Source organism: Rhipicephalus microplus, unplaced genomic scaffold (assembly GCF_043290135.1).
Source record: "Rhipicephalus microplus isolate Deutch F79 unplaced genomic scaffold, USDA_Rmic scaffold_20, whole genome shotgun sequence".
Classification (NCBI taxonomy): Eukaryota; Metazoa; Arthropoda; class Arachnida; order Ixodida; family Ixodidae; genus Rhipicephalus; species Rhipicephalus microplus.
The window spans coordinates 148,052-164,561 of NW_027464593.1; the positions used below are offsets into that span (position 1 = coordinate 148,052).

At 42.3% G+C, this 16,510-nt stretch overlaps 1 pseudogene; it reads right to left on the reverse strand.

Moving 5' to 3' along the window:
* Positions 1 to 4,585: 4,585 nt before the first annotated feature.
* On the reverse strand, positions 4,586 to 16,093 carry LOC119181533 (protein O-mannosyl-transferase TMTC1-like; annotated as a pseudogene).
* Positions 16,094 to 16,510: the final 417 nt, after the last annotated feature.

Below are 16,510 nucleotides of genomic sequence, written 5' to 3' on the forward strand. Positions count from 1 at the left end.
GCTAAATATGACAGATGCTACTGGTCTACAAAACTGCAAATAACGTATACAAATTAACTTGCGTGGCCGACAGGTAAGTCACCTCGACCTTGTTGAATGGTGTTTAAATTTTTTGAAGACATCATCAGTTTCATGTTGACATCATCGGTAGTTATCTTTACAAGTACGTTTTTCGCTACCACTGTAAAGAAGGTGAAGTTCCTAACTTTGACAGACAGGTTATTCTCCACATATTATGCAGCAGACCGTACAGTAGAGGTAAGTTTCGAGGTCGCGTAGAGACCAAAGGCTGCACTAGATATGATCACACGCACTTTTGCAATAGCGAGAACAAGAAGCGGCTGTCAGCACACAAATTGAAAACGAGACAGAATCTTACAAACAGATCACCTTTTTTTTCTTTTTTGAAGTGTGAGACATGAAAACATGAAGTCTTTCACAAACTTGAAACACACGAAAAACACTCAGACCTACACGCATGGGATGACAAATCTTAGAATGAGTCTCACTACATGCGGTGACAAACAAGCGCACATACGAGACAGATATGCGAGCGAATTTATCTCATTGTACAATATTAAAAATTGGTGTACGAAACGGAGATTCGCTTGTTTGACGTCAAGAAAAAGAATGACCTATCTCTTAGAAAAAAATATTCACAAAAACGTCCCACAGCTTGGCGACAACACTTCTGGTGGACTACTGAAACATATCAATGGGATGATTGCACGTCAGGAAGCAATAATGTTGATGAACGCCGTGAACACGCTAGTTTTGACAAGATTATTGAAACAGTGAGGCCCTTTTCTGAAAAAAGATTTACCCTTGCCAGACTCTGGTGAAGTAAGGCGAAACAAATAACGGAGCCTGCAAGGTCATCCGGCCGTCAAGACTCCGTTATCTAGCTATAGTTGAAGCAAGGCAGGATATTTGGCGTGTGAAATCTTTTGGATACGATGAACACCCACAATACGCAATTCATCATCATCATCATCATCATCATCATCATCATCAGCCTGGCTACGTCCACTGCAGGACAAAGGCCTCTCCCATGTTCCGCCAGTTAACCCGGCCCTGTGCTTGCTGCTGCCAATTTAGACCCGCAAACTTGTTAATTTCATCTGCCCACCTAACCTTCTGTCTCCCCCTAACCCGCTTTCCTTCTCTGGGAATCCAGTTAATTACTCTTAATGACCAGCGGTTATCCTGTTTACGCGCTAATTGCCCGGCCCATGTCCATTTCCTCTTCTTTATTTCAACTATGATATCCTTAACCCCCGTTTGTTCCCTAATCCACTCCCCTCTCTTCTTGTCTCTCAAGGTTACACCTACCATTTTTCTTTCAATTGCTCGCTGCGTCGTCCTCAATTTAAGTTGAACCCTCTTTGTGAGCCTCCAGGTTTCTGCTCCGTAGCTAAGTACCGGCAAGATACAGCTGTTATATACCTTCCTGTTAAGCGATAATGGCAATCTACCTGTCATAATTTAAGAGTGCTTGCCGAATGTGCTCCACCCCATTCTTATTCTTCTAGTTACTTCAATCTCGTGGTTAGGCTCTGCGGTTATTACCTGCCCTAAGTAGACATAGTCTTTTACAACTTCAAGTGCACTATTACCTGTCTCGAAGCGCTGTTCCTTTCCGAGGTTGTTGTACATTACTTTCGTTTTCTGTAGATTAATTTTAAGACCCACCTTTCTGCTCTCCCTGTGTAACTCCGTAATCATGAGTTGCAATTCGTCCCCTGAGTTACTCAGCAATGCAATGTCATCGGCGAAGCGCAGGTTACTAAGGTATTCTCCACTAACTCTTATCCCTAACTCTTCCCATTCTAGGCTTCTGAAAACCTCCTGTAACCACGCGGTAAGTAGCATTGGTGAGATTGTGCTCCCTGCCTTACACCCTTCTTGATTGGTATTCTGTTGCTTTCTTTATGAAGCACTATGGTAGCAGTTGATCCCCTGTAGATTTCTTTCAGAATGTTTATATATACTTCATCTACGCCCTGATTCCGCAGTGTCTGCATGACGGCTGATATTTCTACTGAATCAAACGCCTTCTCGTAATCTATGAAGGCTATGTATAGTGGTTGGTTATACTCTGAGCATTTCTCTGTTACCTGATTGATAGTATGAATGTGGTCAATTGTTGAGTAGCCTGTTCGAAATCCTGCTTGTTCCTTTGGTTGATTGAATTCTAACGTTTTCTTTACTCTGTTAGCAATTACCTTTGTAAATAGCTTGTACACTACATAGAGCAAGCTTATCGGCCTGTAATTCTTCAAGTCCTTGTCATCTCCTTTCTTATGTATTAAGATGATGTTAGCGTTCTTCCAAGACTGTGGTACCCTTCCCATCAGGAGACACCTCGTAAACAGGGTGGCTAGTTTTTCTAACACAATCTGTCCTCCATCTTTCAGTAGATCTGATGTTACCTGATCCTCACCAGCAGCTTTGCGTCTTTGCATGCTCTCCAAAGCTTTTCTGACTTCTTCTATCATTACTGGGGGGGGGTGTCGTCTGGGTTACTGCTAGTTCTTATAGTATTAGGGTCGTGGTTGTCTCGGCTACTGTGCATATCTCTGTAAAACTCCTCCGCTATTTTAACTATCCTATCCATATTGGTAGTTATTTTGCCTTCTTTGTCCCTTAGTGCATACATCCTACTTTTGCCTATCCCAAGTTTCCTCTTCATTGCTTTGAAGCTTCCTCCGTTTTTCAGAGCGTGTTCAATTCTCTCCATGTTATACCTTTTTACATCGCATACTTTACGTCTATTAATCAACTTCGAAAGCTCTGCCAGTTCTATTTCGTCTGTTGTACTTGACACACAATACGCAATTAACACCAACTAATTTTTTCTTGAACCTAAGCTGCATGAAGGCCGCTTAGAGCTGAACTATATTTTCGGATATTGTGTTTACTTTCAAAAAAAGACACGTACGCATAGTTATACCACTAAAATAACACAATATTTGCCATCACACAATAAATGTAATGCCATTGTCTTTGACAGAGACAGACGACAAAACTATGAACATTATTACAAACCCGAGAAGTGCCTGACCAAAAATTAGTGGCATAAGGGGGCTATTCGCTCCTTCTAATCACATCTATGAACATGGGCAATCGTTTATTTCTACTTGAAGCATTCCTACTGGTATACGCCTTCCCTGACCAAACGTACACTCATTCCATTGCAGTGCTTCGAGCTTTGTTGCACGCGGTTATGCAACTGTATGCTGCTGCTGAAAAAAACAGACAGCGTATACTGCCATTTCTGCGATAGCCGATGGGCATTTGGTAGATGTGACACTGCTGTCCTACCCAGAAGGAACTCGCAGCATTTTCCTGTGTTCCTACTTCTGTGTCATTCGATTTTCCGTGACCTCTAAATATTGTAAGCACACAGACAAATAGTCCACTGCGCATTTGTTTAAACGACGAATTTATGAGTAAAATAAATAATATTATAAAGAATATTCTACGAGGCAACGGCTCGACGGCAAAAGAAGTAAAGCGGGCCGACCCAGGCACCAGAGAACAGGCCAAGGCAACGTCAACAGTGTGTTCTTGTTGTCCTCATCTGTTCTGTTGTGCTCATGTCTACATGCCTGCACTTCTGTTGTCATAAATGCTTGTCAATTATCTCAACTCCCTGCTGTTCTAAGTAGTATGAAAAAACAACACTTCCAATATACACTCGCAGACACTCGGCACTCATGACGAATGGCTTCATTTGCATCGTGTAAAGCGAAACATACACACGTTTTGCAGAGACTTTGTAGGTCCCAAAAAGAGGCTCAATTTTTACACGCGCTGCATCGCAATTCCGGCGTCAGATTATTTACGGGAAATTTTTACTACTTCCAGTGCTGTATACCTTTCTGCTCAATTGTTAAACACGTATACGACAACGCATAGGACAATGCACTGAGACAAACCGTATATGAGCGAATCTGTGACACTTGCAGAGAAAATACGTTACAGTAACTCACCCACTAACAACACTGACATTTGGAAATCAAGGCACGTTGTTGCATAGTTTTATGACACTGCTCGAAGAAGTAATAGCTTTCAAAACATGAAACCTCAGAAGTGCTAAAAATGAGGAAGAAGGTACAAAGGTTGACACACGTAGCACAATCAGTAATCCAAGTTGTTATCTTTTTTCTCCATTTCTACCTAAAGGCGTAATGACAAAACAACATGAAAAAAGGGGATGGTAGTCGCCCTTCACTTTTGTATAGGTTCATTTTACCAATTCACAAGAACAATCTCTAAAATGTCGTGTATAAAAAATCTGTACGTGAAACATCCGTGCAGTAATATTTTTTTCGCACTCAAGAAACAATAGGATGCAGTAGAAGAAATCTTTTATAAGTCGTCTATTAAAGCAATGGCAAATAATTGACAGTCGATCAATGCACAGCAACATGTTGTGACGAGATCATGGTGTGATGCCTTACTAACGCCATAAACAATCTATGGGCGATACCGTGGACATTGAATAAGCGCATGTACTGCACGAGTTGTCGGCAACTCGAAGCCAGACGAGTTTCACGGTATATAAAAATAAGCCATTGAACCATTATGAGCTTTCCTATTGCAAACGGGAAGCTTTCACAATTCTTTTGAGGCTGCCTTTATCAGTACTGTGAATCGGGACGGGATATTTCAATGCACAATTGACGTAACACACACCTCAATAGCACTCTTAGTTCCCATTTTTGGGTACGGTGACGACCTTTCTGCAATTGGAGCGAATAAATTAGATTATCTGTATGCTCACTGTAAAAGTTTACGGAACGCAGACAGCGATACTCGTGAATCCACTTTAGAAATCACTGTCCAAAGCACTATTGTCTATTTGCTAAGAAGTGGCACGGTAAATGCACTCCGACGGTGCACAAGCACTAAACACAGTCGTGGAACGGCAAATGCTTCGTGATTCGTCGCCTCAACTTGGCCATGTTGTCCGTGATGAGCTCGTTCTTCGGGTCTAGAGACAAGGCCACTTGGTAGTGTAGAAAGGCACCTTGGTAGTCACTCTGGAAACAAAACGTGTAGCATAAAATCTGCTAAAAGAGCCTACACAAATGGTTTTGCCTTCAATAACCAGTCGTTTAAGCGCGAGTGGAGCAATGAAGTATCACGTGTTAGCAAAGAAAATATTTATTCATGCATGATTAAACCAGTTATTGCAATGCTTTACTACATTTCGCAACACCAAAGCTAACTAACCTCCAAGTGCCTTATCACAGCAAGGTTTAGATGAGCGTGAGCGAGATCAGGATCCAAACAAATTGCGACTTTGTAGCTCTGAAACAGAAAACAAATAGCACTTTCAGTGGTTCACCTGTTTTTATCTATGTTATCTTCATGAAACACAATTGATATAGGCCATATAAATTAAACGAAATTGAGCAGATGCGTCTTAGCTATGCTTGGCCACACTCCCGTGGGAAAATAATCAGAAAAATTTGCTATTCTTTGAAAGTTATAGTTATTATTTTTAAAACATGCGAAGTGAAATTTTTTCAGCAGAATTCACACGCCTAAGGACACAATATATGTGCACATAGTAAAATGTGAACGATATTGATGCTACCGTGAAAGGTGCGCGAACATGGAATGTCTGCATTTCAATAAAAAATCACTTATTGGAAACAAATAATTATCTAAATAGTATTAGAGATATATACCGTGATGTCGCGGGATGTTATGTCTTGGGAAATGTCATTCTTTTAAATAAAATAAATACGCACCATCATATCACAAAATTGGGTGCGTTTGAAATGTGGGAAAAGTTAACAAAATATCAAATTTTATCAATATATGCCTCTGAAATAGAATGTGGCTTTATAATATTTTAGCTCATAATGCTACCATGTACGAACGCCTATATATACTTGCAAAATTATGTCCAAAAATAGCATTACGAGCTATGGAAGAATGTACAGAAATAAAATAAAGACCTTAAACAAGAGTATGGGATTTGCTCGGGCTTGCAGCAAATTAATATTCTGTCCAAGCTACTTCAACGCGTCAAAGACAGTGTACTCTAATAAAAGGGCGTGCCTTGTACAAACCTGGGCCGAAGTGCTGAGATCACCTAAGTCCTTCAGTATGTCACCATGGTCACTGTGTATTTTTGCACAAAAGGGATCATCAACATCGCACAGCTTCAAAGCCCTCAATATGTAGTCCAGTGCCTCAAACATTAGCGAGCGTTCGAAAACAATGTGATCAATAATTTATCGATCAGAAACATCATTACAAGAATGTACAGAAGTTTGTGCATTCATCAATTGTATTCAGGACAGCTGAGGAAACATTCTCGGCAGACGAAGCAAGATGCTCTATAATTATCGGCCTAGGTCATGTCATAATAACAGCAAAAGCTACATACAGGTATGTACCCACGACAGTCATAAAACGTTAGAATAAATCGTGTTGATCAGAAGAAAAAGTATGCTAGCGGAGCTGTTTACAAGTAGGAGTAATAAGCACCGTAAAAGAAAAAAAGGCGCGACAGCATTATCTACTTTTTGTAGGGCCGTTTGTCAAATTTGGGTTCAAGGTAAAGAGCCGCCGGTGGTAAACATTTCTGGCCTCCTTCACTACGGCATCTATAATTAACATATAATGGTTTGCGGATGGTAAACCACACATATCAGTCAATAAATCATCATGATAAGCAATTATTATTTTTTTTAATTACGGTATACGAATGGCATAGTGATTATTCAAAAGAGTGCAGCTGCATAAGACATGTACTTGTAAAAGAACACAATAAATCGTTTAGTATTCACAACGAGTTATTTATACTTTTGGTCCTTTTTACAGCCTCTTGAAGAGTTGTAACGTTGTGGGAGAGCATCTGGCATGAAATATGCTAAGTAATTAAACGAATAATCAGTCGCCATCAACAAATTTGTATAAATCTGACATACAAAAATAGTGATTCACATCTCCAATTCGTGGCTGGAAGTGAAACCTGGCTGCTCCATACACGAGTACACAGTTTATATGCTTGATAGGCACTTTGTCTTTCAATTTTAATGGCCTAGATACACATTGCTGCCTCAAGAAGATTTCCAATTAAAAACATTATTCCATGTGTGCTCTAAATTCTCTTTACAAGCGTAGAAGGGTAAGGTTGAACCATGAAATGTTTGTAAGAAACCAAGTCACCTAAGGCATAGGCAAAGCGGCTAACAATGATACAGAATTCGCAGCATTACGCCCCGCTATTGCATTATGTAAAGTCTAAAAACAGGAATGAGACCATTAATATTTTTTACATGAATATTAAGAGAATAATAAATAACGGCAATTTCAAGCGTGCTCACCCAATATACACATTGATAGGCAGCTCCATTTCTTTGCACAGTCGAATTATTCGTTTGCACACAAACAAAAATGAATGATTGATTTGTTGACGTAAGGTAAGGAATACCTGGACTGTGCGGTTGATGTGGTTGTACAAAAGGGCAGCCATGTGCAAGGCTTCTTTGTCGGTGCTGTTGTGCTCTATCATGTGCAGTAGGAGGTCCTCTGCTGCTTGGAAATTTCGGAGTTGAATCAGGAGTTGAGCCTGAAAATACAGTTAAAATAAAAATCAGTCAACTGTTTTCTACAGTATCTTCAATCTTGAACAATAGTCACATGGCCTAGCACAAATACAAAGACGCTCAGTCATGAAAAAACAGTCAGTTTACTTATATAAATGCAGCAGTGCCTTAACTGCTACTGTAGAACCACGCAACTTTCGCACACATTTCACATCTCGCGTTATATATTTCAAGATCGCATTGGCGTCTACCTCAACACAGTCAAAATTATGCCCCCTCTACATTGCACACACTCCTGAACATTCATTTCATATTTTATTAAATGCGTTAATAAATCCTCTCAACATATACCTTTCGATAATGAAAGCTAATTTAAATGCATGCCGCATCTTCTGCTACTCTTACTCCCCCTCAGATCGTGTTACATAAGTAGCTTTCTAAAACAAATTTTACATAAAATTTCCACTTCAAACAAACGTTTTCACTTGGACGTGTAATACCGGACGCATCAGCCGTCAAGGTCAGTCCACTTCGCTCAAAATATGTTTTACGTAAGAATATTGTGCTAGTCTTGCAGATATTTTATTTCTAAAGGGCAATGAACTTCCGCGTTTACTTGAAAACCCTGCTTAGTTTTTATTACAAGTAACCTACCTTACGGTAATTACCAAAAGGAAAGACAAAAGCTTTTGTGTAAGTAATCTATTAATAAAAGCATAGCACTAGTGGTCTGTCATATCTAGTCTGATGTTTCTCGCATGTGCAAAAGAGCAGTCCGCTCTACCTAACGTTGCAACATACTATGTGTTACAAATATTTGATTGGTGACTCAAAGTTCTCATTGGCGTCCACCACTCACATAGTGAACCTTGCTTTTACGGTTCTCCGGGAAACACCTGTCAATATCCTCAAACAGTTGCCTTGCTTCATCCAGGCGGCCAGCACTGACGTAAAACACAGCGAGGTTGTGCATCACCTGTGGATCCGGCTCAACAGTGAGGGCCCTGTTCCTTAAAGGAGAAAGAGTTTGATTAAAGAAACTGGAACTGATAAAAATCAGCCAGTATGCCTAACACACGTCTTTCGTACATTATGCTGGTTTAAGGGCAACTTATGTTCATGAGGCTTTTTCTGATAACTTTGTCGTTTTGTTATAGAAACGACAGCCACAAATTTGCTATACACCATCACTTGTTTCATAGGGCGAGAAAACAACACAGACACGAGGTGTTGCAAGATGAATTAATAGAAATCATAATGTAACAAAACGAGTTCGTTAACATAGTTACAAACTTCACTCCCTGATGTTCGTGATATTAAGTGATGCTCGATATAGCTCAGCAGCTCATTCATTCAAATGAACAGCGTGAATATTGGAGAAAGATCGGTGTTACCTCCTAAGTAAAACAGAAGCGTTAATTAGAACACCAGTGCTATCTCTAGGCTAAAACGCACTAAGGTGCATGGGCGTACAGTTTGGGCATTTGCGCATTCAGGGGAGGTTAAAATAAACTGCGAAGAAGCATTACGTAAGAAAGTCATCATTAGAACTTGAACACACTATGAAGCTATGCTATTCAGATATCTCATCGTCACAATATGGGCATAGCTAGTGGCCATCGAAAATCGCGTACCTTGTTGAGAATGTTTGGCTCGCGATTCTTCTGACAAATGTCTAATGGAGCAGCGGTCTGTGCAGTGCTCGAAAACCGATACGATCTTTCTTTGCACAGAAAAGTAGTCAAGGTCTTACTCAACTTTTTTGCATCGTAGAGGCCTCTTCAAAAGGCAATAACACCTCCGCAGTTTTTTAGGAGCGAAGCTCCTTAAGGCGTGGGCTGCGCGTCCAGTCGTAATCGTATATAGCCCCCTCTCGTTAGTTCTTGAACCGCCCGTAGAGGGTGGTACTTGTACATATAACGAAATGCATATACGCTGAAAAATGCAACTGTAAGATACGACAGGATATTACTTGTAGAATGTTAAATAACGGGTGCACGTTAAAGAACCCCAGGTGGTCAAAATTTCCGGAGCCCTCCACTACGGCGTCTCTCATAATCAAATGGTGGTTTTGGGACGTTAAGCTCCGCAAATCAATCAGTATGTTAAATAACAAAAATCACCGTATATTCATCGAGTGAATGATGATGACTAGGGTGAAGCGTCCGTCAGTGTGTCTGCGCTTCCGTCCATCCGTGTGTGCATACGTTCATACGTCCATCCATTCGTGCATCCGTCCATGCGTGCATTTGTCCTCTCATGCGTCCATCCGTGGGTTCATATGTGCATCCGTCCGTTCGTCCATGCGTCCGTCTCTGCGTCCGTCTGTCCCTGCTTCCGTCCGTCCCTGCATTCGTTCATGCGTCGATCCGTCCGTCCATGCGTCAAACAGAGAGGCGGACAGACAGACGACGGACGGACGCCGCCAGCAGGTGATTCACGCTTCGCCGATCAAAACTATGATACGTGGAAAGCGTGGCAGCTCACGCTCGAATACGGAACCCCGATGTGCGAGCACGCGAGAAAATAGGAATGGCGTCAGACGAAGACGTTGGCGATCGCGTGTTCATCGGCGGCGCCGTACGCTAGGGGGCGTGGTCCAGTAAAATGAAATCCGTTGTGGCACGTGGGCACGTTCAGAAGGTCGCTGGATGGACGAGGCTGCAGAGCGGCATGCGCGCGGACAAGGCTCCAGAGCAGCATGCTCGAAGACGGAACCCTGATGTGTGAGCGCGCGAGGCAGAAGCGTGCCAAGAAGCTGCGCGGCGGTGCCCACAAGATCACGACGTACGAGAACCCACTCTCCATCATTCACCCCGTGGATATGCTATCTTTTTTTTTTCGCGCGTGTGATTCTCTCTTCGCTTTCTTTCTCATCTTTTTTCCCCTTTATCTTAGTGCAGGGCAGCAAACCGGATGCTCTAGTTTCCGGTTTACCTCTCTGCCTTTCTCTGATTTTATTCTTTGTCTCTTGGCTCGCGATATTTTAAATCGATGCTCGCTTGTTTCAAAACCCTCTCACGGCTTGGCCCACCAAATCGAATATGTGAGAAAGTAAATATTTGAGACATTGGACGTGGTCTTGGTGCTTATGGGGCTATATTTATTATACTTATCCTGTATAAGAGTCTGCCGCGAAATTTACTTATCGTATACTGTCTTTTGGTGACCCCTTACGTCATGTGGTTACAAAATTTTTGCAACAGGGAAGCTCCTCAGTGAATGTAGTTTTATGCAGCAACGTTGGCTGTAGGTATAATCTCGCTGCTTACCTCTTGTAGAGGTTCTCGGCCTGGTTGTTGAGATTCATGCTCCGAAGGCTCTTAGCTGCGTGCGAGAGTGTCACAGTGTGGTTTTGTTGGATGTTGAGAGCTTGTTTCTACTGCATCGTCGCCTCTTTGGCACGGCCTGTACAGAAAACGGTATATGGTTACCTAAGAAATCACATGAAAAATAGTATACCAGCAAGTAATCGAAGCTAAATTAGACACAAAAAAGTAGGCAACAGGTGGTGTCACTGGCATAGGGCTATTATACACTCTGAAGAAAAAGCTGGGTCGGAAAAGCTATAACGACCAAAGTGCTGGCATCTTAGAACGTTGTCATTGTTGCCATTACGATACTTCAAACAAGCGTAAATATATCAGTTTAAACACTAAAATTCTCGCAGTATAATCCATACACATCTGTGTAACGTATTTTAAACAAACCGAAATTATGTAGTGTTTCTATCAACTAGTTTTACGGAAGATACAACGGCCATTTTTATACTTTCTGCACAGGAAAAGCAGCATTTGCAGTTTTGTTTACTAGATGGCCCCCACCATCCTCCTACCGTATTAACATTTGGGAGCGTGGCTGTGCGGCATGCGGCCTATTCTGCCAGCTTGCTTGCGCCTCGTGGTCCGTGATTTTTGTTGTCATGAGGAGCGACGAAAGAGAACAAAAATGCCAGGGGTTACAACAACAGGCAGTGGCATGTGGGATGCACACCACCCGAAAGCTGAGTATCGTTTTATCACGGCGGGTCAACATGCCAGACAGCGATCGAAACTCTGAAGATTGTAACACGAAACGCTTGCCGCCCTCTTGTTACGCTGTATTCTATACCTGGAAGCACAAATCCAAGCTAGAGAAACATTATTTGTTATTAGTTGCAGTGGCATTTTTTAAGGGTATAGCTGATTTTACTAAAGAACAGTTTCCACGACCATTTGTAGCTCGACCTCTGGGCAGGGATCACGACTGCAGCAGCCTTCAACAAGAATGCTGTCATTTATTCCGGCTGCAAACATTTCACGTCATCCGCATACATGCGAGTTTCAACCCGCCTTAAGGCATGGAAATTTACACCCCTATATGGCCACGAAACATCACCATCGCTTACTTATCTTACATAGCTTGGTAAATCACAGTCTATTCAAATATTCTTTTGTCGTTCTTCGTTGCGCTTTTGGCCAAGCGGGCCCCTTGCACTCGTAAAACCCACATATCATCATCAAAATCAAATTTAGGTGTTGTGTATCAGAATAATTGCTAGTCCCTTACCTACTGAAAAGGTTAGTACGCAACAAATTTCAACATAGTACGAACTTAGACCTAATATTCAGAAGCAGAAACCACTGTAAAATATGCCTCACCATGCGACTGAAGAAATGTGCCATAGTTGTTCCGGGCGTCGGCATTTCGGCCATCGCTGCCTAACGCCATCTGGTGCAGCCTCTCAGCTTCGGCGAGGTCCCCTCTGTCAGCCGCGAGGGCAGCAAGCGATGAGTAGGCCTCGCTGAAATCGGGGTCGAGCTCAACTGCGCGCTCTAACAGGGCCCTTGCGACATCCTTTTGGCCTTGCTTGCTGCACGTTGAAAATAAATGAATATTTCGTGAGCATTTGCAACGAGGTGAAGTCGACAACTGCTGTCAGGCCTGTGACTAATTTTCTGCAGAGTACAAGAGTGAACAGCAGACTTTAGCAAAACCTTTGTGTGACGTGGTTTTTGTGTATACGCATACCTTTTTTCTTTCCCGCACCATAACCTCACGCACATTTTTCCCCCTCTGCTTTACGTACTCTGCAGCACGGCAGGCTAGCGCACACTAGCTTACGTCAGTCTCCCTGACTTCTAATAAATTATGTCTCTATCTCTGCCAAAGATTTCAATTTTTTTTTGTCCGAAGCAACGGCTTACTGTGCGATAGACTAATTTTGATGCAGACAACGAGCCAAACACGTGCAAACACGAACTGAAAAGAGCGCATGCATATTTTAACACAATAGTATTAAAGAGCTCATTTTACTGGAATTGCGGCTTTGGCTTCTGTGTCAGCTTTGGTGTTGGTGATGGCGATGCTGGTCGTGAGCAAAAATCATCATTTTGTGTGCGACCGAAAAATCGCGAAAGATAAAACGAAAGAAATAATAAAAAAACGTGGGTCAGAGTGGGGAACGACTAGGTTCGTTTGGGTCTGATTGAAGATTGAAATCGGGTTGTTTGCGTGGCTAGCGAATGTTTTACCACGCGACCACGTGTCTGCTTCTAAATGCACTGAAAATAACTTCACTTGTTCGCAAATGAAGTGAAAGTAGCTTTCATGCTTTACAAGCACAGGCGTTCGTTATGCAGGCTTCACAGTGCAACATGAAATATTGCACTAATAATGCGTAGTACAAGCACCCGTATCCAGCGGGCGTTGGAACATATGTCTTGTCTCGTCGCCTACAAGATCTGGGCTCATATCCTCAAGGGAGGTTGGCCACACTGTACCTTATAATGGAAATGTTTTATACAACGCCAGCTAAAAAGAGAGAAATTAGATAAGAACAATAATAATATTTCTTTAAAAAAGTGAAAAAGTGCAGAAGAATTAGATAAACCAGGATGTATAAAACAAATTAGCAAAAATAAACAAGGCGGGAAAAGAATTCTGTATATCTGGCAGCACCACTATACTAGCAGCGATACTAGCAGCGTATCCTTCCGGTTGCCTAAATGAATTTATGTAGCGCTGGCAGAATACCACTGCGGCCCACACCCTACTGAGTGGCTGCAAACGATAAAAAGGTGTATGTATTATTTGTCAATGCGAGCATAACAATCGGTCTCTCAAGAATTATTCGGCACAGTGAGGCCAAGCGGCGGCATGTGAGAAGAAAGTCATCTATCGTTTCCGTTTCATTGCAAACTGCACATAGGTTAGTGAATGAAAATCTTGATTTGTGGAGATAACAATTTAACCAAAAAAGCCTGCAGCGAACGCTTGTCAGGGTCACCTCACATTGACGGGAACGGCATTTTGCGGTGTTCCATGTGAGGTGCAAGTGCCGAAATTCTTCAGATTGTATGAGCGATGTTTGGTTCATTTTCGAAATTAACAGGCATTTGAATTGTTCGCAGTAATGAAAGAGAACTGTGGATCTGATAGTACCACCCGGAACTTTAAACATGCCGAAGCGAGCGAGTCAGCAGTTTCATTTAGTGCGAATCTAGCATGCCCGGAGACCTAAAGAAACCGAACTTCTGGTAGAGTACACGGTACGAGAGACCAAAATATCTTGAGTAGAGGAGACTGCTAGGCGGACGTTAAATGTGTACAAACAGACAAAGTATCTGAAATAATAATAGCATTTGATTGCTGAGAACTTAGTTTTCGAAGAGCCAGGAATTCTGCGAGATACATTGGTGTGAAGTCACGCAATCGGAGCGCCAACGACCAATTATGCTGATGAGATGAAATACCTACTCAAGCCTTCTGAAGATTTTGCGTTGCATCCGTTGTTAGGAACTTGACTGAGATGGTCTTGAAGAAGGCCCTCCAGAACATAGTTTGGAAAACTTTTCTCGTTTTTTTTGGAAAACTGTCATCGAAAGTAAGTCAACTTGCATCGAGCATAGGGTTTGGGGAGTTGAATGCAGGAGGGAAACGTGAAGATTTGATAACAGAGACTCCACAAAAATGACTTGGGGTCTTTGCTACCGACATCCAAGGCGCTTAAAAAAAGACAATGGATATTTGATGAAGACTGTCTGTAAACAAGAGAGGAGGCATTCTATAGTTTTAAAAATGTTTGCACGGTAAGCTGTCGAAATCTTGCATCAAGTGCAATGATTCGAGCTTCCAAATAAAGCACGCTATTCGCAACACACCTAGGTAGCCCGAGACACAGCCACAAAGCTTGCCTTTCTAGCAATAGAAGAGGTCTTAATTTGTACTCAGCACTTCCGGAAAACAGAACGCAACCAAACTCCAGAATAGGTGGTACGTAAAGTTTGTATATCATAAGTAACGTATCCCTGCGCATCCCTGATTTTTTAATGCAAAACTGGCGTAGGAATCCTAAGGCCCTTTCTGCTTTACGGAGGGAGGAGGAGGAGTAGGAATAAATGAGGAAGGACAGGGAGGATGGCTTCATGGTTTAAAGCCGGTACCCCACTACAAATTGAACACACGCTATTACGCGTGTTGCCTTTAGGACCACGTAGTGGGCTCATAAGAATATCGAGAAGGTTTCATGAACTAAGTGTTTGTTAGTACGCGTTAGGCACAGAAGATCGCTAGCGCGTTCAACTCCAAAAGGCGAAGCTTCAGGGTCCCCTAATATTTAAACTGTAAGTCGCGAAGATCGAAACGATTAGAGGAAGTCACACACACCGTCGGGTTGATAATGGTTTTTGCAACCCTACTGTTAACAATGGACGGTTTTTCGCCTTATGAACGTGGCTCTCTGCAACTTGGTTATGCGAATTTTTACTGCTTCACTTCTTTAGAGGTGAGGAAGTCACACGTACCTGTATATATTGGCGAGGTTGAAATGAGCCCCTGCGTGGTTTGGGTTGACGTGCAAGGCGTACCGAAAGTGATGCTCAGATTCTGCAGCCGACGTCAACGCAGTGCCCAAGTTATTGTGAGCGCTGGCGTGATCCGGCCACAATCTGCGCAATTCCGAAGGTTGAAAGTTGTTTCATAACTTCTAACTACGTACTTACTTATTTACCTTTTGTAATGAACACTTAACATCTTCTAAAGGGCATGGGTAACCATACCAAAAACCATAACAGAACTAAGTCCTGTTTTCCCATTCATTTGGGCCTCCACTGTAAAGGCAGCTTTGTGCAATAAATAAGTGACCCGAGATCGTATTTTTCAACACTTAGGTGGTTGGGCCCCACTACCTCGATCGAATGCCCGCGCGACATTGTTTGAAAACCTAAACGCCTCGTTTCAGGAATCGACTGGTCTCATTTGAGGGCCCGGGCAATATTGGTGGCTTTTCGTTCAATGTTGCTTGATGCCTGTCGACAAGGAGAGCAAGAAACACTTCATTCTTGAAAATGAGAAAATAAATAAATATACGTAAAACGCATTAGGGCCAGATTTCTCCGTATAACTTGTATTGAACAAAGATTCCCGTGACAAAAAAGAACTCACTTAATCGCCAGCTTGTAGTGCTTGATGGCCACGTCTATGTTGGCTGTGTCCTTCTGCAGATTTGCGTAATTGTAATGCATCTTTGCGTTTTTTGGAACGTCCCTTATGCCCGATCTGGAATAAACATAAAGCCTTGTTCGCAATATGTAAATATATTGAACAAAAGAAAAAAAAGAAACCACTTTCAATCTTTATCAACAATTCATAAAGAGGTAATGTAAAAGGACCTTGAACTATAGGCAAAAACCACATGAATTTCACCTACTCAAACAAGGCCTCCCTGGATGCCCACACGCCGTTCCGGTTCCAGGTGCGTGCAGCAAAGAGCACCACCAGAATGACGCCCAGGCTCGTAGTGCACCACCTTAGCAGTCTAGAGCACCGCACGTGAAGGCGACAAAGTCCTTCCGCCACAAGTAGAATCATGCCAATGCTATAATAGGGAGAATTACAGTGCAGTGAATCAACAGCATCAAACATTTAACGGAAAAAAACAAATGAAAACTCTCAAA